The sequence below is a fragment of the Panthera tigris genome, chromosome C1 (assembly GCF_018350195.1).
Source record: "Panthera tigris isolate Pti1 chromosome C1, P.tigris_Pti1_mat1.1, whole genome shotgun sequence".
NCBI lineage: Eukaryota > Metazoa > Chordata > Mammalia > Carnivora > Felidae > Panthera > Panthera tigris.
In genome coordinates this window covers 134012581-134037984 of record NC_056667.1, presented here as the reverse complement: position 1 = coordinate 134037984, position 25404 = coordinate 134012581, and the positions used below count along the sequence as shown (strand labels likewise).

Below are 25404 nucleotides of genomic sequence, written 5' to 3'. Positions count from 1 at the left end.
ACTCTGCTTGGAGGTGAGCAATTGCTATATACTACTAGGTCTTTTGATAGTTGATTTGTTCCTTTAGTATGCAAATTTTAGGTTTACAAAGATCTACTGCTTTTATTTAAGAAATATGCCTGGAGGCTAGATTGGTAAGCTTTAGGGAGATATCTAGTTTGGTGTGAAATAAATAGTTGTTAAAGGATCACATGAATTGGGTCCCAGAAGATAAAGAGTAGAGCTGAGACAGATTGAGAAAAACGGACTATATTTCATTTCATTTGGCTAAAAATACCACTAAATTAAAAATGAAGACAATGAATGATGGCAACACAAAGAAAATTAATGCGAATAAGCCATTTTGGTGCGGGGGGGGGGGGGGTTAGATTTTGTGAAAAGTTCTGACTAGTGAGAAGTTTAAAGGAAAGGGCTTACTATATCCCTGACCAAAGAAGTATACTTATACGTTTGGAAGGCTCTTGCGAGCTTTAGAGTTTTGGGAAAGAAGACTCTTGACCTCTTGGCCAAGGAGGAAGGGGTGGGTTACTTTCCTGGCCTGTCTGCAGCATCACTTATGGTCAGTGAGATGACAGATGTCATAGAACATCCTCACATTCAAAAGGAAAGGACTCAGGATTGCTATTTTAGGTTGGAGTCTATAGGTAATCTGGTTCGCAAGTGTAAAGCAAATGATGTAATAATAGACTTCTAGCTTTGGGGAAGCGTTTATCACCGAACTTTTGCATCTTTGATTCTCAAATGGATTAAAAAAAGAAAAAAGTTATGAGATATATTTCTACCTTGATAGCTTCTATAATTCTCTTTACCTTTTTTTTTTTTTTTTTTTTTTTTTAAGTGCTTCTGTCTGCCTTTTTGGATGTTTTTATGCACCCTGGCTCTCAGAGATAGAATATTCCAACAGTATCATCTAGCAAATAAAGTGTCTGCTGTATGTGCATGTTTGTTTTATGTCTCTGGTGGTGGACACTGAGGGATGGAGAACAGGGATGATGATGATGGGTGAAGATGGAATGTTGAGGCTTTCTTTGAGGCTGGAAGTCCTCAACCTTTTTACCATCAAGGACCCCCTCTATGCAGGTTTGTATATATGAATAAGTAGATTTCCATACCTTTTCCTCTTCAGCATTATTTTTGTTAGTTTTTATTTTTGGACTTTAAGATTATTTTAAAGTTTATTCATTTATTTTGTGTGTGTGTGTGTGAGAGAGAGAGAGAGAGAGAATATATAGCACATGCATACGTGCATGAGCAGTGGAGGGGCAGAGAGAGGGAGAGAGAGAGAGAATCCCAAGCAGGCTCCACACTGTCAACACAGAGCCTGACTTGGTGCTTGAACTCTTGAACCGTGAAATCATGATCTGAGCCGAAATCAAGAGTCGGCTGGTTAACCAAGCTGAGCCACCCCAGCATCCTGGACTTTAAGATTATTTTACAAACTTTTGAATAGTCATTATGTTCACTGTATGCAAATTCAAAAAGTGACAAAAGCTATGAAATTTCTCTTATGCCCTGGTCCCTTAATACTTTCTTTATACACATGTAATCAGTGTGTGTGTGTGTGTGTCTTTCTAGAGACGTATACATATATAATCAATATATTTGTTTTTGTTCATGTATTGGTTTATATATTTACCTTGTGAACATTGTATTTTGGAAGTTTTTTTTTTTTAAATGCCAAACTGCACTTAACAATATAGGTTTTATAGCCTTATTCTGGTATGACTTATTTCTATTAGCTTTTAATAACACTGAAATTAGTTTCAGATCTGCCCCTCACTCCACCCCCTTGCACTTCGTGAAGCAGAATTCCACGTAAATCTTGGGGAGGTTCCATGCTTATGTGTCAAATTCTGCCTTTCTTCGGTAGCCTCAGTGGGCATGCAATGTTTCTGAAGCCCTTGCAGTTATCACGTCCACACAGTAATGCTTTCTTGTTCTTGAGGAATTCTCATTTGCACATGCTGGGTTCAGAACAGATTCTTTTGTGTCTTTTTTCCTTATTTCATTCTTGTACTCTCCTCCACTCACCTCGTTTTACTTCTGAATTTCCATTTTTCTGTGAGCTTTTATATTTGTACTCATATTTGGTTTTATTTAATTTGACTTCTTTTTTTCTGATCTTAGTTGAGTGTGTAAGTTTAAGAGTGCTGGGAACCATCTGAGACTGTTTTGTTCCTTTAAATTTTACTTCTATTGAGTCTGTAAAGGGTACTGATTGAGAGCATGGGATCTGGAGCCAGATTGCCTGGTTTGAGGCCTAACAACATGACCTTGGGCAAGTTACTTAACTTCTTTCTGCTTTATGTTTCTTACACTGTTCAGTGGGGTGTAACAATATTATCTACTTTAGAGATGCAGTGATTAAATTATATAACAATTGCATAGTGCATATCAAATATTAGCTATTTGTATTTTTATGATATAGCTGTGATTATATTTGGTTTTTATAGGATGTGACTTAGCGTTTTTAAGCTTATAATTTTGAATATATTTGTATATATTTTAAGGAACCATATAAATCTTCATTCCAGAATGTAGCCTTCTTATTTATTTACTTTATGTTTCTGTTTTTGTTTTTTTTTATTTTAGAGAGAGAGAGAAAGAGAGAGTAAGCAGGGGAGGGAGACAGAGGGAGAGGGGGTGGGGGGGAGAGAGAGAGAGAGAGAGAGGGAGAGGGAGAGTCTCATGCAGGCTCTAGCCTCAGTGCAGAGACCAACACGGGGCTCAATCCCATGACCCTGAGATCGTGACCCTAGCAGAAACCAAGAGTCGGATGCTGAACTGACTGAGCCTCCCACGTACCCCTAACCTTCTTTTCTAAACTGTTAAAATGAATCTATAAGCTATCCGGATAAAATAGTAAGTTCTGAATGTGAGGGTAACTTGAATATATATATATATATATATATATATATATCAATTCTCTTTCCTTCCCTTGTTGGTTGAGCCTAGTGTGTATATTTTTTTTCATGGTGTTCTTTTTGTGTATGTAGAGCAGCAGTCAATAGAATTACAATGCAATAATTTAAAATTTTCTAGTGGCCACATTAAACAAGTAAAAAAAAAATAAGTTTAATTAATTTTGTTAATATATTTTATTTAACCCTATATATCTAAGTTACTATCATTTCAACATGTAAGTAATATAAAATTATTGAGATATTTTACATTCTTATTTTTGCCCCAAGTCTTTGAAATCTACTGTGTATATTCCACTTACAGCACATTTCAATTCAGACTAGCCACATTTCAAGTGTCTAATAGGCACATGTGGCTAGTGGTTACAGTTTTAGGACAGTTGTAGTGTATAAACTACTTTCAAATTTGTCCTTTTAGTTTAGGGAGGGTTTTATGATATTTTGCAACAATTGATAAAGCTAGATGCATCTAATAGGCAGATAGAAATGATAGGTTTGCGGTGTGAAGAAAGCTATGGGAGGGGTTGGATTTGGGAGGGATCAATGAATATATAGATGGTAATTGAAATCTCAAAGTCAATGACAGAATGAAACCATAATATCCCTGAGGATAAAGCCCCAGGGGATTCCTAGAAAAAGAGCCAAGTTAAAATAGGGAACACTCATAGACTAGAGAAGAGCTGCTAGGTGGTCGCACCCTGGAAACCAGTGGAAGGGAATTTCAAGGACGCATGGTGGGTAGGCCTGACAAGTGCCAAAGTCTAGCAGAATGAGGAATGAAAGTAGGCAATTATTAGCATACCTTGGCAATGGCTGTTTCAGTAGAGTGATAGCTCAGGAAGCTATGTGGTAGTTTGAGCATTGATGGAAGTTCCGGTGAAGGCAATGAGTCTATATTCTTTTTAATGGAGCTTGTCAGGCTAGTTGGTAGTGTTGAAAGAAGTGTGCTATTTATGAATGAGAAGGAGCCAGTGGAGAAAAAAAGATTGGAAGTGGAGGAAAAGGAGAAGAATGGTGGAGCACAGTTTTTAGAAAAGGTGCGAATGAATAGGGTTCAGTGCATAGGCAGAGGGGTTAGTAATGGCACAGAAGAAGGTGAATTACAAAATAGGAGAGAAAGCATTCTGAGATGGGAATTTGTATGAATTTGTATATGATAGAGTGGATTCCTAGTTGTAGGCAACAGCTCGTTTAAGTTGCAGCCAGCCAGCTAGTTTAAGCAAAAAGGGATATGTTACACACTGCTTAATTCCCCAAAGTGCCAAGGAACTAACCTTGACTGTTAATAAGCTAGGAACAGCACAAGCCAAGGGAAGCATCCAGTTACAGTATTTTAGTAGAAGATCCACCGTCACTTGCTACTAGGAACCTGTGATATTAGGGGTCGTTTAATAGAGTATCTGGCCGATTTTCTCAGAAGAACAACATGCCTTCACTACAAGATTTGATCTCTTTGGAGGTGGTCACCACCTTGACTTGCTCACTTCTGTTTTCTAAGTCTTGCATGGATTTTTCTGATTGTTTGGATCTGGGTCCCCATAGAAGGCATGATGCAAATGAATCTGGGAAATGGAGTTTTTAGCTTTGGACGTCCTATAGTAGAGGAATCTAGAGAGCAAGCTAGAGATGGAGTGCACCCTGGGTGCTTCTGGCTCTGATCTGTCATGAATTAGAGTCAAGATTCACTCAGGGCACCAGTCATCTGAAGGTTTGAGCATCGTGGATGGTCCACCTACAAGATGGCTCACATGTAAGCCTTTGTTGGTTGATTCTGGCTCTTTGACAAGAGGCCATGTAGACTGTTCCATAGAGCTGTTTGTCCTCATGATGTGGCAACTTGCCTCACCCAGAGTGAGTGATCCAAGAGAGCAAGGAGCTAGCTGTAGTATCTTTTAGGACCTAGCCTCAGAAGTCAGATAACATCATTTCCAGGGCATTCTGTTTTTCATTCAAACCAACCCTCATGCAATGAGAAGGAACTACATGAAGGCATGAATTTCATGAGGTGAGGATTTGGGGCTCTCTTGGAGGTTGGCTACCATGCCTCCCCACATTCCCCATTGCCCATCTTCCTTTAACAGTAGAAATTGATCAAATTTATCTGTAGAAGAGAAAAACAATTGAAAAAAAAATAGAAGGGAACTTGCCAAGAATTTGGATAGAATGTGGTTTTGTGTTGGATCTTAAGGGTACCAAGTGCACAGTAGCTGCCAATTTTTTAAAAGATTCAGAAATGCTGTTCAGTTACTTGTTCTCAGGCTTCTCCTCTAAAGGCAGACAGTGTATCATAAAATTATAACTCAGTCTAGGTGTGTGTATTTTGATGTTTGAAGATAATGAGGTTGTGATATACTGTCTTCCAGAATAGCTCTCCCTCTCCTGTCCTCCTCTCTGAAATGAAGAGGTTTGACTCGCTGTCCCTGTGGTCCTTTCTCAGCCTCCATTTCCTAAGACCCTGACTAGCTTTGAGAACTGGAGTGAACATCTGTGACATACTGGATAGATGTAGGCCATTCTCCAATGCCTTGGTCACATCATCTTATTTCTTTCATATCATGTGTCACAAACTGAAATGATACTGCTGATGTGTATGTCTCCTTGCATCCTTCCTTCTCTTCCCAAAATCAAGCTCTAGCAGGGCAAGTTTTGTCTTGTTCACTGCTGAATTCCCAGCAACCAGTGCAGTGCCTAGTAGATGCTCAAGGGGTGAATGTCTAAATAAGAAAATGATTTTTCGAGGAAATGTATTACAAGATCATTATTTGTAATAGCCCACCTCAAAAGTTTTGTTTTGTGTTCTCCTTCTACTTGATTTACGTCTTCTGAGCCTTTCTCTTATCTTTTTTGTCCTTTTTTTTTTTCCTTTTTTGGTGACTCCAGCTCAGGATTCTTTCTGTGGCTGTGAATGTTTTTGTCTTGTTCAGAGTTGGTGGCTGGAAGGGTCTCCATACTGATTTCTTTCTGAAATAGGTTATTTGGACTTCCTGAGTACTGTTTAGTTAAGATAATTCTTTTTAGAGATGCTTTTGGTGATCCTGTGACTTTATGCTATGTATACGGTTTGGGAGACATATTTCTCATTGCTTTGCTAGCTCTTCCCTTTTATTTGCCATACAGATCCTTTTTGGATGAGTTACTATGTTAGTTTTGACCCTGTCAGTATTGATGGACCTAAGGATTCTGACTTTAATGTATACAGCATAGGAAAGTCACAATATCCACCCTTGGGTGTATTGTAAGATCTTACTGTCTTCACTGTGCATGGCTTGCAGAGAATACAGAGCTGTGTAAGTTAAGTAACAGCTCACACCTGATATAAAGCTCTCCCAGAAAGCAGTGTACTTACGGTATTTACCCAGATACAGAAGTGTCTGTGTACCTCCATTGTTTCCCTGGAGTGAAAACCCCAGACCTGGACTGATTATCCATATGCATTCCAACCTGTCTCTGAGATCTTAGACTATCCTCAGCAGAGGTTCTTGACAGCTTTTTGGATTATGGAGCTTTTTACAAATCTGACAAACTATTGACCTTCTCTCCAGAGAGGTATCCATTTACATAAACCCACACATTTTACATATATCATTTAGAAGTGTATAGACTCCTAAAGTTCATCCATGTACCAAGGTTAAGGACCTCTAATCTGAATTCTTCTTCTTAGTTTTGAGTTATAACTGATTTGGGAAAATTTGGAATGATTGAAAAGAAAAACTCTTATTAGTTAAGACTCAAAACATTTCTGTCCTTGGAGACTCTTCTTCCATCCTGGAATATTCAAGAATCAGAATACTGGATCATCCAAGCAAACTCTTGTCCAGATAAGGATTCAGAATTTAGGCTGGGCTTATTTTGAAGATAATATCTTAATTACGTCCTTTGATCTCACAGGTACCTCTGATTAGATTGGATATATGTAAAGAGGGAAATCACTGTTTCTGGATCATCAGGTGAGCACATGGGACTTCATTTTAATTTGTCCACTGAGTCAGTCCTCTGTCAGTATGTGGGTATTTCCTATCATCTGTTCTTTCTTTATTGCAGTGTGGGTCAGTGAGATGATAAATATTTCTTAAGTTTTACCAGATTACTTCCTCTGCTGCTTGAAGTCAGATTTCTTTATTTTAATTTTATCTCATTATTATTGCATATACTCACACTTCTGTAGCAGATAAAAATTCTCTGCTCTTCTTTTTATGTATATACTTTGGAGAGTTGTGGACAGCTCTCATATTGTTCCTTGGTTGTCAGCCAAGTTATACACATTTAACTCCTTTAATCTTTCTTTGTAATTCAGTCGGCTTGGCTGCTTTTTCTAGATTTTCCCCCATTTCATCTGCATCATTAATAAACAGAAAAAACATGTTATCGCCTGGCTTCTTCTACATACTTTCATTCTTTTTCCTTCCTGGTTTTGCGTCAGATTCCTCGTTGAACTAAAGCCAGCCAGACATCATTTCTCTGGGCCACTTTGGCAAAACATGAATGCCTTGCCTACAACTATCAGTGTCCCAGGCAGTAACAGCATCACCGGTATACACAAGAGGAGAGAAAGGGAACGTCAGGAGAACACTGAAGAGCGAAATGATACATTTTTCGATTCTGTGGCAGACCAGCCCATGCCACCCAGGGTAAATCTTGGTACCTGAAACCTTCCCCACAGGGTTTGTCCTCCCAAAGTGTGGTGCACAGCACCAATTTGAATAATAAGAGAAGCCTGGGCTGTGTATTGTTTGTGAAGTTTGGCCACTGTTCTCACTCGGTTTCTTTTCCACACTCTCCCACTCCCACCCCTTTTCCCAACACCGATCGTGACTTGCTGTCAGAATCTGTGGCCATGAGCAAAACTGGGCGGGGGATCATTTTGTGGGAAATTAGATAGGTTCAGGTGGTAATGCCTCATGCTTCTGTGTGTCACATCTGAGGCAAGTGCTTTAGTTCTCGCTGTTTCTGTAACAGTCGTTGGTCTTCTTGTAACACCTGGTTCAGTGGAGATGTACAGGAGGAAGGGACAAGTGCACCTTTGGTGCTGTTCATCAATGCTGTATTAGTTTCACAACTTTGTTCCTGTCCTGATTGGCAGGGAGAAGCATACTGCTTCTAGATGATGCTGAGCTTAGTGTAAAATATGCCAGCATGGGATCTGGGCTTGTCACAGTTCATTTTTTCTTTTCATTTGGTTTGTAGAAAATGGACTTCTACCTCTACTTATCTTGTACATTAGAGAGAAAAGGGTCATACGTCTAGCTGATGGCTTATTGGTGTTTTTACTCACCAGATTCAGGTAGTGTATTTAGTTGAAGCTTGCAACAGCACACGCTCGGCTTTCTCGTTTGTGTTAGCTTTGCTCCTAGTACAGAATTGAATAGGATAGAAGAGACGGTTTTCCTGTTTGTCTCTGTGGCAACTTTCTAGATGATTTGTGGTTTAATCCTTTAAACATTTTTGATCATTTATCACCTCTTTTCTTGTAAAGGCATAAAATATTCAGATACTACTGTTACAATCTTTTAATCAGGTTATTTTATTTTGAGGAAATCAAGGTCAGAATAACAGCTGACACAGTTGCCTCTGAATAGTGACCTAAAAATTACGACACTTCTGTTAGTTTTCTGTCTGACTTTATGGCCTTCGTTCATCTATCAGATTTTAGATAAGATCATGTGATTGTGAGTCACATATTTCTTGATCTCTGGCTTCTTGAATAGGTAAGCATGTAACCTGGACCCCTTTAGGTCTGATTCTTTAAAAAATGTTAATCTCTCATGTGCCTTTAAACTGCCGACAGCGTTGTACCCAAGTTAATTTCTTTACGCAATTGGTAGATTCTTCAGCATAACTTTTGTTTCTTGAGTCTTTTCAAGACCTGTCAAAGAAAACAAAATGCTAACCTGACTTTAAGGGGCAAAAAAAATCCTCCCCCCTCCCGGCCCCGTACTATATTATTCTTTGTTCTCTATGTGCATCAAAGTGACAATCCCACACTGTCTCAATTGAGGGAGTCTAGCACAAAATAAAAAACAGCCTGGCACTGTTCTAGGCTGGCAGCCAAAATGTTTTGTGTAGCTTGGTTCTGGCAGTGGTTTTCATAAGGCAGAGGGTCTACCCTCCCAGCACCACTGAAGGAAGGCAAGCAGGCTTAGTCTCTCCTGCTTCTCCCATTTCTTTTCCTTCCTTTTCCTCTTCCTTCATGTAGAGCACCATAGGAGAACAACAAAGCAACTTTTTCTTAAATAGAAACACCGTTCTCCTCACAACTTCCCTGTTTACTAAATGGCATTGTTCCTTAGGGAAGCTTGTGTTCAATCTCCCTTTTCCAGCTCTTAGAGATTTCCTTCACAGTTGGCATTTTTGCCACGCTTTTCAGAAACCCCTTCTGAATATTGCTAACTTTGGTCCTGTTGACATGGTATTTTTGATTGATTGGAATCCTGTCTTCCTTCGCAGCTTCTTACTTGAATGGAAACTCTTGAAGATAACTTGGTGGTTTTAAATGGATTTTTATGCCAAGATAGCTCTTGTTGAAACCCAAAAGTCTGCCATTGTTTTCTATTTTTGTCTAAAACTCAGGGTCAGCTTTTAGCATTTGTGAATTGAATACTCATTTTTAGAATGTCTGATAAGTTTAGGTAAGCAAGTTAACTTCCATTAAATATAAAGATGTGCATTAAAAATTTTTTCCTTTGAAATGAAAATGCAAGGTTAAGCAGAGTGCTTTTAGGTTTCCCAGTTCTTTCTAAATTATAGCTAGGGACCTATTATTACAAGGAGTGTGAACAGGTAGCATTATGATTTTTAAGTGATGATTTGAGCAGGAGACTAGGTTTTCACTATGAGCAAGCATTCTATGAAATTTCGTAGAATGTTCCTCAAAATGCAAATGTGTTTTCTGTTGTATTAAGCAAAAACAAATGACTGACTTTCAAGTGCTCTATTTTAAAAATTAGTGTTTTGCAATCAAGATAAGAATAGTTAAATAGGCAGAATATGTTTTCTAAAGAGGAGATTGATATTATTGTGACTGATTTTTATTTTAAAAACTTGTCAATGATTTTTGGCAATAAGAAAATGACTTTGGGAGGAAAAATTCATGAATTTTTGTTAATGGTATAACAAATGTGACCGAAAAGAAAGTAAATATGGTTCCTGTTAGAATTATTAATGTGAAACATTTTTATATACCACATATACTGGGAAATAGACCTATTATGCATACATTAAGATAAACTTGTACAATCTAAGTGTTGTTTTTTTTTTTCCCTAGAGATTTATTTTTAATTTAGAAAATGCTTTAAAATCATTGAAAGGATTTGTAAAACAGGTATATGAGAAGTATGCATTAAATAAACTCACCTGTTATTTTCTCTCAATCTCAAGACAGGTTCAGCAACATATTGGCTCATTAATTTCACAAAACAAACAAGTACCCACATTGCTTTATATGTATAATGCACATGTTAATAAATGCTAACAATTCTCCATTCCCCCCAATGCTGTTTTTTTGACTTGTATTTAAGTGCCCTTTTCTGTAGAGTAGCTAAAATCAATCTGGGTGAGATGCCTGTTAAGTTATATCAATTAAATCTTTAGGTCAACATTTTACATTTTAGACGTGTGACATTTTTTAGAAGGAAAGCCAGTGAAACTTTTTTTTTCTTGGTCCTCTTAAGTGCGTGACTGTCTGTCTGGAGTCCTCTGTGCCCAGGTGTGATGGTATAGACCAAAAGCTTATTCTCTATGTTCACCTGTATGTTTATTGCATATTAAATACTATGCATTCACTTTAAATACATTTTCTCCAGTGCTATAATTTTGATTTGCAATTAAGCCCTTTGTCTTTTCTGTGGTAGGAACATATCTTTCAGTGACTTAGGAATTGCAACACGAATTGTTGTATTTATTTGTTTATTCTAACTATACACAGGGGCATAGTACAATATATTTAAGACCTGTAATGTTTGAGTGTTTGAGCAGGGTTTTTTTTTTTTTTTTTTGTAAATACTATTGAGCTTTTCCTTTTTGTAGGTAATAAATTCTATAGTTTTGTTTAATGCAGAACATATATCAAAGCTGTATCTTTATGGTTTGACATTATATGGTTTGCAGGAATTACTGTTTAGTAACTTAATCATATTTGTAGCAACCTGGAAAAAGAGCTTTATTGAGGGATGTCAGCAAAGTTGGATAAATACTAAATTCATTATTTTAACCAGGATTTTATGTTATTGTATTAGATACCATGTTTATAATTATGAGTAGTGTTTTGTTTCATTGGAGTATCACTTCAGGTTTTAAACGTTACTCCAGGGTAGGTGGCTTGAATATTTTGTTTGATGTCAAATATTGGTAACCTATAATAACAGATGTGGATTTCTGAATTTATGTGGTCAAAGATATTAGTAATCTTCCCTTACACATGTGGTACAGACTTCAGTGTCAAATTTTGTTAGAGAGTATTACAAGAACGCGTGTGTGTTAATTCGGTCGTTTGGTTCTTCCTCTAATTTTTGATACATTTTAATTCCCCCTGCCTGACATATTATCATTCTGTAGAATACTGTCACAAGTATTTCATATGTTTTCTGTGGCATCTCACACTGCTCACTTTTTATCCATAGTACCATATGAGTTCCCCCTTTCAGGTTTGCGCTGCATATTTTAAGCTGCTGATAGTGTAAGTACATTGCAAGGTAAAGTGACATTTAGCTTTTTGAGCTAGTCTCATTTTTAGCATGAAAGCAGGGTGGTTCCCCCCGCCCCCCATCTTCTCGTATTTCCCATTAAAACAAAGAAATTCAACAAAAAAGCAAACAAAGAAATTCAGAGATTTGGCTACAGCAGCAATTGAAATGCATCAAAAAGTGGCTACTACAATACAGTTTTATTAATGAATGATCTACATTGGTTCCAGCTGTGTCCATGTGATTAGGCCTTCACCAGGCAGCCATGGGTATTTCCCTATTGCTTTTATTTGATTTCCAAGAATGTGTCATCTGTTACATCAGCCCCTGCCAATATGCCCCCTGTAAAAGTGTTTTGTTTTCTTTTTCCTTCCAAATTTCTGAAGCATAAGTTGAATACCCACACATATCCCTGCCGAAATATTGTTTCTAGTGAATAGTGGCCTAGGTTTCTATGCCTGGTGTTGCATACCAAAATTCCAGAATATAAATTAAAGTAAATGTTTATTAAGTTTATCAGTAAATGCTCAGAAGTGTGGTTGCCTGGTAATGCTAAAGATAGACTATTTTCGCTTTTACGTTTCCATCTTAATATTTTATTACAGTGGTATAATGTGTTATAGAGGTGGACAAGCTTGCAGATTGAAATGGGGATCGTCCAGATTGTTCCCTTCCCTGGACCATATGGTATAGTTCTAAAAGCCTTTTGTACGCTGTCTGTTCAGTTTATTGTAAACTCAATCTTTAGTGCACCTAAAAAGATAACCAAATAAAAATGGGCCTCAGAAAAAGGACTTGATATCATGTAAGGGCCTAGAAATACTTGTTTTAAAGGAGATAACTGCAGATGAAATTGAAGTTGAGATGATATAAACAAAGGAGACTTGTCATTCTCTGAATATGCTTTTGAGTTCATATGGATTGACCAGGATTGCCTTTGAATGCTGGTTTTAAAATGAAGGAATTTATGTTCTCTGACTATACTTATTATCCTTATTTATTTTATTCTTGCAGTCTCATGAAGAAGAGAATATAGCTTTTATCTGTTTTACAGAGGAAGCTTCTACCTAGGAACAGAGCCAAAAATATATATAAGCCCCAGGTTTTATGAATATATAGGGTTTTTTTTTTTTTAATTGATTTCGGTGAGAATTTAGGGCTAAAACTTTCAATTATTTCACCCTTTAACTGTTACCTCTACTCAGATTATTGAAAACTTTCTAATTCCTTTCCCCCACCCCCAACTTGACCTATTACGGTTCCATAATTCTATTTTAGGAAAATGGGATAAGAGATTGCTTATCCCATATGCTAAGACTCTTTAAAAGCTGGGAATGAGATGATTTCTCCTGACTCTCACTCCCCTTCCCTCTAAAGTAAGCTACTGTTAGAGAGGAGCATTAGACATTATCCATTGCTTTTTGGCACAAGAGATTTGAAGCTGAAATTCTACCAAATGAGGGGAAAAAAAAAGGAGAGCCTGTGAAGAGCACGATTCTTTACTCTATCATTACCCTGAACCACTGAAAGGGTAACTGAGAGGAACTCAAATGTTATTGGAATGTGTAATTTTCCTTTGAATGGCCACAGTGAAATATATTTGAACAAAAAAGGCAGAAAAAGTATATGTGGCTTATGGAGTGATGGTGATTGAAATGAATGAATCTTTCCAGCACTCTAAGATAGAAACTATTCCAAGAATGGTACACACTCAAAATGTGTCCAACAGAAACTTATACAGACTATTACCTTAAGGAGCTTACTAGAGAGAAGTGGAATAGCATAATAATTTAATAATGGTAGTGGTAAATTGGACCCCAAATATATTTGGGATATATATTTTTTTAAGTTTGAAAAAATTTTAAAAACGGAGAAACTGATTTCGGTTTGCAGAAGAAGTCTTTCCTATTAAAAAAAATACTGTTATCTTGTGGTCTTTCATTTATTCAGAAGCTGCTTTCTAAAGTGCTCGCACAATTGAAAGCATAGTTTACACTGTGAAATAAACTAGGTTCCTTGTTCCTTCTCTCTTTTCATTCTCCTTCCTTACTCCGTTCCTAATCTTTGGCTATTTGATTCTATGTGTATATTGCATTTGTGAATGATATATATACCACACCATAAAAAATATTACTTTATAGATTTGAGGATCAGTTAAGAAGGGAAATAAAAATCTTGTAATGACTATGCACAAATAGATTTCTGTGGAAGAATTAGAACATGCTTATTTACATAATCCACATTACTGAAAATTGTAGGACAATTGTAGAAATGTAAATTCAAAATTGTTTTTATTTCTTCTAGCTGGGAAGAACTAGATCATAGCATAAGCTGAGGAAGGGGGAGCCATAGATAGTTTAACTCAAATCCTTCCTCTTTGCTGCAGCTTCCTTTTTAATGGTAAAAATGTCTCTGGCTCCAGAGAGTAGAAAATCTTACTGACTCTGACTGAAATGAGGAAGGGTTTTATTTGTCTCATAAGAAGTCTGGAGGCAGTTAATTCACAGATAGCTGATGCCATCAGGGACCCAGGTAGCATCTCGTTTTCCCACATCCTTAGCATGTAACTTGCCTTTTATTACACAAATGACTTTTGTTCCTCCAGAAATTGTGCTTACCTTCAAGCAGAAAGAAAAGTGAAGGATTCTCAGAAGCGCTTTCCTCATGGGGGGCCGCCTCTTTTTTTTTTTTTTTTAAGAAAGGGATGTCTAAGAAAAAAGAAAGAAAGAAAGGGATGTCTGCTCATGGGGGACATCTCCTTGGCCAAAAGTCTGTCACATAAGTACTTCTAGAATGAGATAAAAAGTTTTTAGCCATCTTGTTTCTATTTTGGAGGAAGACAGGGAAAAAGAGAATGGGAATGAAGGTTGAGTGAGCTCTCCGAGTTCTCTGCCATAATTCTCAATTTTTTTGTATGATGAGTTGCTTGGACCTTTGAACTTTCTGGGTACTTGGTGTATATAGTAACTTGTTGGTTCCCTTTTGATATAAGTACGTATGTTTTGGTTTTGTAATGTTATTTCTGTGTCTGACAACAGGAACTGTAACTGGGTCACCTTGGTGTCTTTACACTTACCACAGTGCCTAGATGTGGGTCTTCACTCAACACTTGTTGAATGAATGGATGGATGAGTATTAGGAAACATATTATATTTGTAATATTATTGGTGTAAATCATTTATGCCTATAAGGGATATAGTGATAGTTTTAATTTGTGAGGGGTTGTGGACTACATTTTATTGATTTGTCTGTTACTGGTAAGGGAAAATCAAAGTTGCAAAGTTGTTTTGAGTGGAAGGTGCTTAGTTACAAAGGTTATAGGAGAATCCTCAAAATGACTTAGTACCAGTGCTTTTGCTGGAGTACATTATTCCATGAGTAAATAAAAATATAATTTCCTTTTAACCCTTTGCATAGACTATTGTTTAAACAAGGATATCTTGCATTTGTCATATATTAAGATCTCAGTTTTTGAAGAAGTAAGCGATTTGAACTTATCAATATGGTAGGAAATTTGATAACTTACATTATTGATGTTGATTTACAGGAAGGAGTTGTTACAGCCTTGGTAGCCTCATGGCAAAGAGCCTACTGTGTCACATCTTATCCTAGGTGGCATTTTAATTAATGGTTTTAATTCTTAGAGTGACAGCTTCATATTTTTTTAATCCACATACAAATAGTAATGTACAATTGAAGAATATGTCTAAAAGAAACACTAAGAAGTCATCTTTACATCTGCTTGCTTTGCTTAATCTGTCTTAGAGGAAAGCAGGCTACCTCTTCATTCAAAATCTGCAGAAGAAATGGCTGAGTGTAACTTGATAGGGTGAATCAGTGCCTCACAACTTGTCCAATGTCTAACTGAAATTCCTTTTGTTGTATTTCCGTTCTGTTTCTGTTATTTTGGCCTCAGAGGACAAAGAAATCAACTATCCACTGTCTCCCATGCAACATTCCCTATATAGCACCATTTTAATAAATTCCTCCCTTTTCATTCATCATGGCAGGGTTGCTGGTACCTTAATTACTAAAACAACCTGTGCATGGATAGAACTTATCTCAAAGCAGGGAATGTATTCAAGTATCTGGAACTTAAATTTTCTATCTGAGCAGTTTATAGTCACTGAAAATAAAGGAAGCCCTTTTAACATTCAGAAGCAGTTCTGGAGAGAGTTCCTACATAATCACAATTTAGGCAAGATAGTTTCCTAGATTTGGACTCAGAATTGGGTACTGATTGTCTGTTTTGGCCTTTAAGCTGCTCTTTTGGTCCTACTTTTGGGGCCAATGCTTTGCACTTAAAAAAGCGTGTTCAGCCCTTTTTTACCTTTATATTCTCAGTGATCACTATAGTATCTGGCACTTAACAGGACCTAAAACTTTGTTAAATGAATTGTTTTAGTATCCCTTGGTAATGCTTCCTAATACAGGTACCTTTAGGCTTTACATTTCCCCATTCCTCTTTATTTTTCTGCCTAATGAGCACCCATAGTTAATTTTGTGTTGTCTTTATCTTCTTATTCAATAATATCTGCTATGGTTCATAACTTACTTGAATAGTTAAATACAGTGGTAATGCCTGGACAATTCAGTTTATGATGCTGCTCTAATTTTTATCTAGAAATCTCTTTTTTCCCTTTCTCATAAAGTGAGAACTTATTGTAGCCTATGGAGGAGAATTCAAGAGTATGTTAGTTGAGTGCCTATTGTGTGTAAGGCACTTTGCTGGATAATGAATAGATATAAACATAAGTTGTGCATAGACTTTGCTGCCAAGGAATTGAAATCTGGTTGACCAGACACATATATACGGTGTAACTGTTGTCCAGGTGGGATTGTGGTAACTGCTCTAATTGGGGTATAAGCCAAGTTTGGTGGTACCACAGAGGAAGGAGTAATTGCTTCTGACTGGCTGAATATAGGTGAGCAATTGACTTAAGCTTTTGCAGATGAGATGGAATTTGAATGGAGTCTTGAACTATGTGTAGGAATTTGACAGGTGGTAAAAGTGAATGGGTTCTAGGAAGAACGCACTAACAGTGCTTGGAGGTGGAAATGTGTATGGAATGTTCTAAAAATTGTGTTCAGGTAATGGTGTGTCTGTGAGAGTGACAGGAATCGAAGCTGAAAGGGAGCTTGGCACCAAATTGTCAAGGGTCTTATGTCTTGCTAAGGATTATTTTCTCTTTCTTCTGTAGAAAAAATCAGAGGTGTTTGAGTGCAGGGCTGACATTAAGTTTCAGAAAAATGGAAACATTAAATGTAGCGGCAGGGAGGGAGGACAGTCAGAAGCTGATGCCTACTTGAGGTTGAAGAAGATGAGGGAGGCTGGCGGCTCAAGGGCTTGGAAGAAAGACCTGATATCAGGGGTCTGGGGTGAGTCAGCCAAAAGCACTGTGGGTTGTTGATTTGTCGAGTTGTACAGCAGTATCCTGGCTCCCAATAGAGGGCGTTTTCAGTTTTGAGCCTCCTTTCCACCTACATCATTTTGGAATACTCTAGAACATGCCACCTGTCCTCACACCTGGGAGATCAAGTATTTCAGACTGAATTTGAGAAGAAAGTAAAAGGAGGAAAAAAAGGGTTGAATGGTTGTTAAGGGAGCCAAGAGTTATCTGCACATTTCTTCAACTCCTCTTTAGAGTGGGGGTCTTGGCCCTTAGTACTTTCTTTCTGGGCTCTTGGTTCATCGTCTTGAAGTAGAACTTGATTTTGGTCTCTCTTTGAGACCCAGCTGAAATGTTTTATAACATTTATCACTCTGTATTGTAATTATATCCAGGTCTGAGGCCAGAAACTATATTTGGGTCATCTTGATATCAGAAACACTTAGCATAACTTTTAGAATGCAGTCATTCAGTGAATGCTGAATAAAGCACATTTGTTTATGCTTTCCAGTCACACAGACCTTCTTACTCTCCGTACATGCCAAGCATGTTCCATCTCAGGATCTTGCTGTGCCTGCTGCCCAGAAGGCTTTAGATCCAGATCTTTTTAGCAACCCCCACTCTTATGGTTTCTGTTTAGATGCCATTTCATCGGGGAGGTGTCCTCTGACAACCCAATATAAAATACCACCCTTTCCCAGTCCCAGGCCTCGGCAACCGGATCCTTCATTACCTTGTGCTTTTTTTTTTTTTTTTTTTCAATAGCACCTGTACCCTCTGAGCTATATTTACTTGATGATTGTCTTTTTACTCCAATTAGAAAGCAATTTCCTGTGATAACAGGAACATTTGTTTTGTCACCTAATTTACCCACAACACCTGGAACAATGCTGGGCGCATAGTGGGCACAATAAATATTTGCTAAAGGAATGAATGAATGGTAAAGATCAGACTGAAAAGGATAATAAACACAAGTGTGCCAGTTTGTTTACAGCTTCATGCAAGCAATGGTATTGTTGTTATAACTTTTATAATATCAAATCATTAGTATTGCTCTCAGAAAACAAAAACAAATTCTGTTTTCTATAGATTGCGCCTGTGAAATCTAATTATGGATTAGTTTTTGTTTTAAAAATATTTGAATGCCAAGCATATCCAGTCAGAAAACACTTTTATTATCCATGCCAGCTTAATTTTTAAGGCAGTGAAATGGAAGACTGTCATTTCAGCAAGCAACTTATTTTCATTTGTGAGAATGGAATATTTTGAATATTCTAATTGATTTTTGAGGGCGATTTTACAAGAAAATAATCCTAGTTTCTGTACATTGTACATTTGCCTTTAAGACAGAAAAAACCTAGAAACAGGCATGGAAATTATTTTCCCAGAAAGTTGAGTGCTTACAGCTTCCTGATCAATGTCAGGAGGAGGGGTCAGTCAGTTCCAACATAAAAGGTAAATCTTGAGACACTGAAAACTTTAAAGATTTGGTTTAAAAAATTATTTTATATGTATATTTAAAGTTTGGAAAGAGATCCTAGACTGCCAGTCATGAGCCCAAGCCTCTATTTTATTGTATTTTACTGCAAATTCACTTGGATATTTTTCCAGAAATCTTAAGTCTGTAATTTGGCTGTAAAAAAGTTGGTTATCAAATCAATATTATTATATGGCTTTTAGTGTCATAAGAATTCCCTTTTGGAAACCCATAAAAACTCATTTTTTCTCACCATAAACTTTATCTGTCACTTTTCTGTAAGGTCAGAGTACTAATGCTGGAGGTGATCTGCTCTGGGACAGAGAGTCAACATAGTGGTCATAAAGTTAAAAAATGCCACATGGTGCTTTCCTGAGATTAGGGTTTCTTTTTCATATCAAGTCGGTGCTAATTTTAAAATATGGAAAGTTACAGGTTGATCACTATATTCTTAGTGTCCCTTTAAAAATAGACAAAATGATAAGCTTGGCCCTCATTTTCGCAGTTTCATATTTTTATTAGTACTTTTGTGTTTTGTGGAGGTTAATTCTTAATTATTTGTATACTTCTAATGGCAGGTTTTTTTTTTTCTTTTTCCTTCTAGATTTCTAAGCTAAAATTTTCAGGATAGATGGTTTTAAAGATGAACTATGATGAAATTGTTGCACTGGAAAACAATTCCAGGAATAATACTTTCTTATTATTTGAAATATGTTTCATGTTTTCATAGCATTTAAATTGTAAAAAGTACTAGGACCTGGGGGTTCCATTTAAAACCATTTCTCTACTAAGTCTGAGTTGCTGTTGGGTTAATGTATGTTGAGTATCCATTCAACTATTGCAGGTATATAAATATAGGAAAAATATGAGTGATTATGAAAGGAGGCAGTCTTTTAAAATTGCAAGACTGTGTCTGTAGTAGTTGACTATGCAATCAGTCCCTCCTTTAACGTGTTTAACACATATGGATGATTACTCAATAGCATGTTGCTGCTTTTTTAATACATTTTGGAAATTAAGTGTGAAACTAGAAGTTCTTTTCAATTTTATGCACCTTTATTAAATATTTCCCCCTTAGTTCAAGACACAAATCTAATTATTTAAGGCACAGATTAATTTTGACACTTTACTTGAACTTTAAAACTCTGAGTCTGTACTATATCTGTCCCTATTCAAAACCGTAAGTGCCAAATAGTATTTTAGTTTCTAATATTCTCTGTCAGAGTGCAGCTTCACATTCCTTACCGATAAATAAAGATCTTGATCTGTTTACAATTATTTAATAATTCAAGTACTTTTAAAAATCGACTGAGTATTACTTTTATTTCACACATTAGACAAGCAGTATTTCCAAAACCAAATTAATAGTGTTTATGAATAGCTGTAGCCCCATTAGTTTAACCCTTGCTGATTTGATTTTTAATAAGTTTCTTTATAGCAATAGTAATAGAATAATTTGAAAACCGCTGGCAAGCTCCTGGAGGGGAGTAAGCCTTCAGTAATTGGGAAGTAGTTTGTTATTTCAAACAATTTGGCCTCCTTCCTAAAGTTAGAAAAAATTTATAGTTTCTTTTAATTGCAAGTTGAAATATATTCAGTGAAGATAACTTGAAGAATAAAATAAAACACAAAGAGAAATTCAAAACGGCTCATACTTCTACCATAAATGATTATTTATGCCTACCTGTGTTCACGTGTATTCTCTCTTGTGTTTCTATGTCATTTCATCATATATTTTTATATATTCATAACTTGCAATCATGCAATGGTAGAAACATTTTTCCATGTTCTTTTTATTATGATTTTTGATCATTAATCATTTAATTATGAAATTTCTTTTTGTTGGATATTTTCATTGCTTGCAATTTGAGACAAAGACTTCAGTAAAGATTCTTCATAATTTCCAGTGTTAATTCTCAGAAGAAGTGGTACTGTTGAATCCAAAGATCGCAGTTTTCAAGATTTTTATATTATGTTCAGATGTGATAAGACATTTTAATACTTTAAAGCAGATACAGCCTTAGGCATTGGTAGAGTAGGTAGCAGCCTTCCGGCCTTGAGAAGTGTCTTTTTTTTTTTTTTTTTTTTTTTTTTTAAGTTTCTTTATTTATTTTGAGAGAGACAGAGACAGCACAAATGGGGCAGGGGCAGAGAGAGAAAGGGAGATGGAGAAGCCCAAGCAGGCTCTGCACTGTCAGCTTGGAGCCTGATGTGGGGCTCAAACTCATAAAACAGTGAGATCGTGACCTACGCCAAAACCAAGAGTCGGATGCTTAACCGACTGAGCCACCCAGGTGCCTCGAGAAGTGTCTTTTTAATTCACGAACGATTCTTATCCATTCTGCAGATGGCTGAAATTTTGCCATCACCTGTTGTCCCCTTGTAACATACAAGTACTCCTGGGAGAGGTAACACATTGTGCCTGGCAGACGTTTACTCTGAACAATGTGCAGGAGGTTATCCAATATCTTCAATTTAATTCTGGCAAGTATAGTTTGGACACAAGGCAGGAGAAAGGGACGTTAAAACATTGAGCAAGAGGAATGATGAGGGTGAACAATATTTTTTTAACTTCAGTTCTGCTAAGATCAGTTGAACAACTGCTATATGAAGTGCAAGAGAGTATATACCTAGTTTTATGAGTTTTAAGTTACAATCTCTCTCTACAGTGATTCAGGCTGTTTGTTAACTGCAAATGCTAATTAATCCAGTAGAGAGACGTATGGTCCCAGATATGGTGCATATACATGCCGGATAGAGATGCAAGGGGGAATTAATTAACTCCTAAGCAACTTTACTCTGTCTGAACACTCTGTTTGCAAAATGTGAAATTACTTCCTTAAGAGGTGATGAGGATGCAGAGTATGGCTTTGGGTAGTTGGCAAAGAATATTCTGTACTGTAGGGTCTCAGCTTCATTAGACAAAATATTTATGTCATTGGAATGTCTCCTTGAAAAACCAGCTGATAAAGAGATAATAGTGACAGACAAGGCCACTAAATAGATAAAAGTCATAGTGCTTGCTCCAATCAGGAAACTTTGAGCTGTTGTTACTTATCTTTTAGTCAGTGGAAACTTGTGTGTCAGATGATAGGGGCAAGCCTGTGCTTCCTCTGTAGAAAGACCTATAGTAGACCTTCTAGAAATTATACACTGTTGTCTCTGTATGCCTATTCTTTACTCAACAGTCTCAATCCTAAATATTTTCAGGATTTAGAAATTCCAGTCTATTATTATCAGACTGACTCTTTTTCTTATAATAGTGGGTAGCTAATAATATGCCCCTTGTGATACTTAAAAATAGTGATACAGCTCTCATTACCACATCTCTTAGCCCCAGATTTACTCAGCCCTGGTCTAAACTGGGTTTCTGGGCTTTTTAAAATTTATCATTAACGATCTCTAGAATCTATCCAGTTTTTCCAGTGTTGGCTTCTTAAACCATGAGCAAATGCCTTAGACCACTGGCAAATCAAAAGATTCTTCTCAAGGATATGGCAGCTAGAAAAGATCTGCTGTAGTACATAAATAGAAGAAAATATACTTTTAACTAGTCCTACCTCTAATAAGTAAATTACAATAATTAGGTGGAACTTTGGAGGTGAGAGAAGTGTCACTAAACATTTTAATTGATACATCTTTAAAGCATAGTTTTATTGATTTGGACCTTAAAGGACATTAGAGTTTATGTCCTTTATTTATTTACTTACTTATTTATAAATAGATTCTGATACTGACCTCACCTCACATTTCCCAAGACCATTTAAATAAGTCTGTCACTGCAGGGTGACTTTCACTAATATAAAGTGAATATTATTAAAGGTGTCTAACATTGATATTTTTAAGAATATCTATTTCTAGCCCTTCAGGCCTCTATGGAAATTTCTTTTTCTTTTTCCATGTGTCTACCTGATATTCTTTTGCCTCCTGAGCTGTTAGGATTTTGTATTTCTTGCAAGTTGATTTCTCTCACTGATAAATAGATTGAGTTGTGAGATTATGTCCTTTTCATTTTTTCTCTGGAAGTGAGTAAATCCAGAACTTTATACTTGGTGACATTTGTTTCAACCCATCAAGGGAATGCCACCCATGTTTGCTTGGGTTGCAGTACTTCAAATAGGACGTTGAGAATGTTTGTGTGTTAGAGTAACTCTGCTATTTCTGTTTCAAAATTAACTGAAAATGTGATATGTGCCTCCCACTTGGAGAGGGAAACTTCTCAACAATTTTTTATTTAGTTAAGATGGATTAAGTTCTTAAAAGATGTTAGAGCGAGACTCTCTAGCGCCAGTATAGTTAAGAATCTGTTAGTCATTTTATTTTAAACTCATTTGGTATGTATATTTATAATTATCTTACACAATCCAAGTCTGAGTTAAAATTTGTCATAGAAGCCAATGTAGGGTAACAAGATAATGCTTCTGACCAAGAAAGAAATGCCAGTCTAATGATTAAACCAATTGAATCCTTCTAGGTCGTAGACTTGACTGTCCTTGTGTTAAATATTCTTCTGGAGTCTAGAAAGGTCAGAGAGAATAGATGCCCATGGCATGAAACTTGGCTTCTAAATCCCTGGGTAGGGCTGCTGGGGCAGAACTATTTTTCCTTAGAATGAGGTGTGACATTTTGAATACAATAAGATGCCACCTGTTATATTTTAGGTGGTGATAGAATGTGTGCGTCAAGTTCTCTCTGTAAGTAGTAATTAGTGGTAGGAAGGGGTGATTATTTGTAGTTGATAATAATAAAGGTCTTGGATGAGTTCAGAAGAAATTGTCAAGGCAATCGCTAAAGAGTTTTATGGTTTATTGACTCAAAGAGAGTGTTGAACACTTTCTGTTTGCTAAGTGCTGACATATAGTGGTAAGCAAGCAGACCTGGTCACTGTCCTTTTGGAACTTAATATCCAGTAGGGGATACAGATATTATGTGGTCACTCGTATAAATACATCCTACAAGTGTTAAGTACAAAGAAGTACTACAGATTGTTATATCGGGGAGACTCAGACTTTGTCTGATGGTGACAGTAGTAAATTATGAAATAAACTGAACTCATCTATATGGCTGACCTCTTCGCCTCCTGTTTCAAACCCTCCTGTCATGTGAATCTCGGATATTGTCTTCCTTCCTCGTCATTAAGGTCTACTGCCCTATCAAAAAGGCCTTAGTCTGGAGCTGGGGCATGAAGGATAAAAGTTGTGGGATTAGGGAAAGGATGATTATGCAGGACTCTGGAAGGAGTTATAAGAGATTAAAACAAAAGTTTTGAGTTTTATCACTCTAACTATATGGTATTCTATATAACCATGTTGTGTGGTTTATAGCACTGATATCCTAGATGTACAAATTATTGGGAGTTACGATTAAATATAATATGTGATACATATATTTATCATCTTATACTGACATTTATATTTCACACACATATAAAAACATACTGCAATATATATCATTTACATATTATAATTCTTAAACATTGATTTTTAATCCCCAAACTCCAAAGACTAGAAAATGGATGCACCTTTTACTTACATCCTACCAGATACCTGCAATGAAGTATAATGGGGAAGATAAATGACCATGGGGTCAGAAGACCTGGACTTAACCCCTTGCTCTGTCCCTTACTCTGTGATGCTCAATACTCTCCATTTCTTTTTCTATAAAAGAAAAGCTGTTGGTCAATGGCTCCCGCATTCCTTCCACCTAGGATTCTGTGGATTCTTGACTCTCCTACTTAGGTATCCATATATGAATGGGTCAGATAATCTAATTTTCTCCCACTGGACTGATTTGCAGCCCATTTCAGGAAGGTGGAAGCCTTGGAGAAATGCCATCCTGAGAAAGCAAATACATTATTCATCTTGTCAGACTTTTATAAAATGAATAGTTGATGGCAGAAAGTATTTAAAAATGCCTTTTTTTCCCTTCCCCATTAAATAAAAGTATAATTACTCAATGTGAAATGGGATCTCTAGATTTACGGTGAGGGAATTGGCTTCTCATCCTGCTTCCACTGCTAGTATTCAACTAAGATGATGATAGACCAAGCAGATTAAAAAACTGCAGGTGATTTTCAACATTCACGGATCTCACAGATACTCATTCTTTTAGACCATGAAACTTGGGTTGGCCCAGAATGCAATCACTTGTGGTGTTTCTACCATTTCTTTTATCATTGTTACTTCTCTTGTATAAGTAGAATAAGATAAACTCGTATCTACATGAAAAGAAATCTAATAAATTCTCATTTCTATGACAGTACGGAAAGAGAATCAGTATTGGGAAGAGAATATAGTGTGTTTTGCTATACTCGCTGCTTGATTTAGTTTAGCCGAAATTTAAGGCTAGTTCCTGAGGTGAACATGAAGAGTCTGATGGCAAAGGGAGAAAGGTGTGAAATCACAGAAGTGTTAATTAACTAGGAGAGTGTGAGCGCTCGGTAAGGCAACAAGGCAAGGTCTGGGTAAGTGGGGGAAGAGAGATCCCAGTGGAGAGGGAGAAGCAGGGCTGTGGTGAAGAGAAAGGAAAGGCCAGGAAAGCAAGGTGAGCAGTGCCACATTTAGGGCCTTGGACTTTATCCATTGGTGACAGAGACGTTGATGTTTTTTTAGCATGTCACCTCATGATCAGATTTGCATTTTGGAATATTACCTGTAGCTGGAATACGGAGAATGGTGTGATGGGAACCAGATGATGTGGCAGCATGAAGGCCTAGTTAGAAGGGCAATGGAATAGTTCAAATGAGCGATGAGATGATTTTCTAGTGTAAAAGTTTCTACTCATTCATAAATACACTGCCACATTTTAAAATGTCGGCAAATTGAAAATATTTTTAGTATTCAGGAGAACTAATTCATTACTACTTTTATAGTTTGAAATGTTTCGTGAACTTAATAGCAATGGAAAACCGAAAGAGGATTAGGATTTTATTTGTTAGT

At 36.7% G+C, this 25404-nt stretch overlaps 1 protein-coding gene across 1 annotated transcript in view; it reads left to right on the top strand.

Moving 5' to 3' along the window:
- The first annotated feature begins 886 nt into the window (after positions 1 to 886).
- The window catches only part of GTDC1 (glycosyltransferase like domain containing 1), a 297275-nt gene continuing 272757 nt past the window's right edge, over positions 887 to 25404 (top strand). The window contains exons 1-2 of the mRNA XM_042994400.1: positions 887 to 1080; positions 6810 to 6868. The gene's annotated coding sequence lies outside the window, so the exon portion shown is untranslated. The remainder of the gene's footprint in view (positions 1081 to 6809; positions 6869 to 25404) is intronic.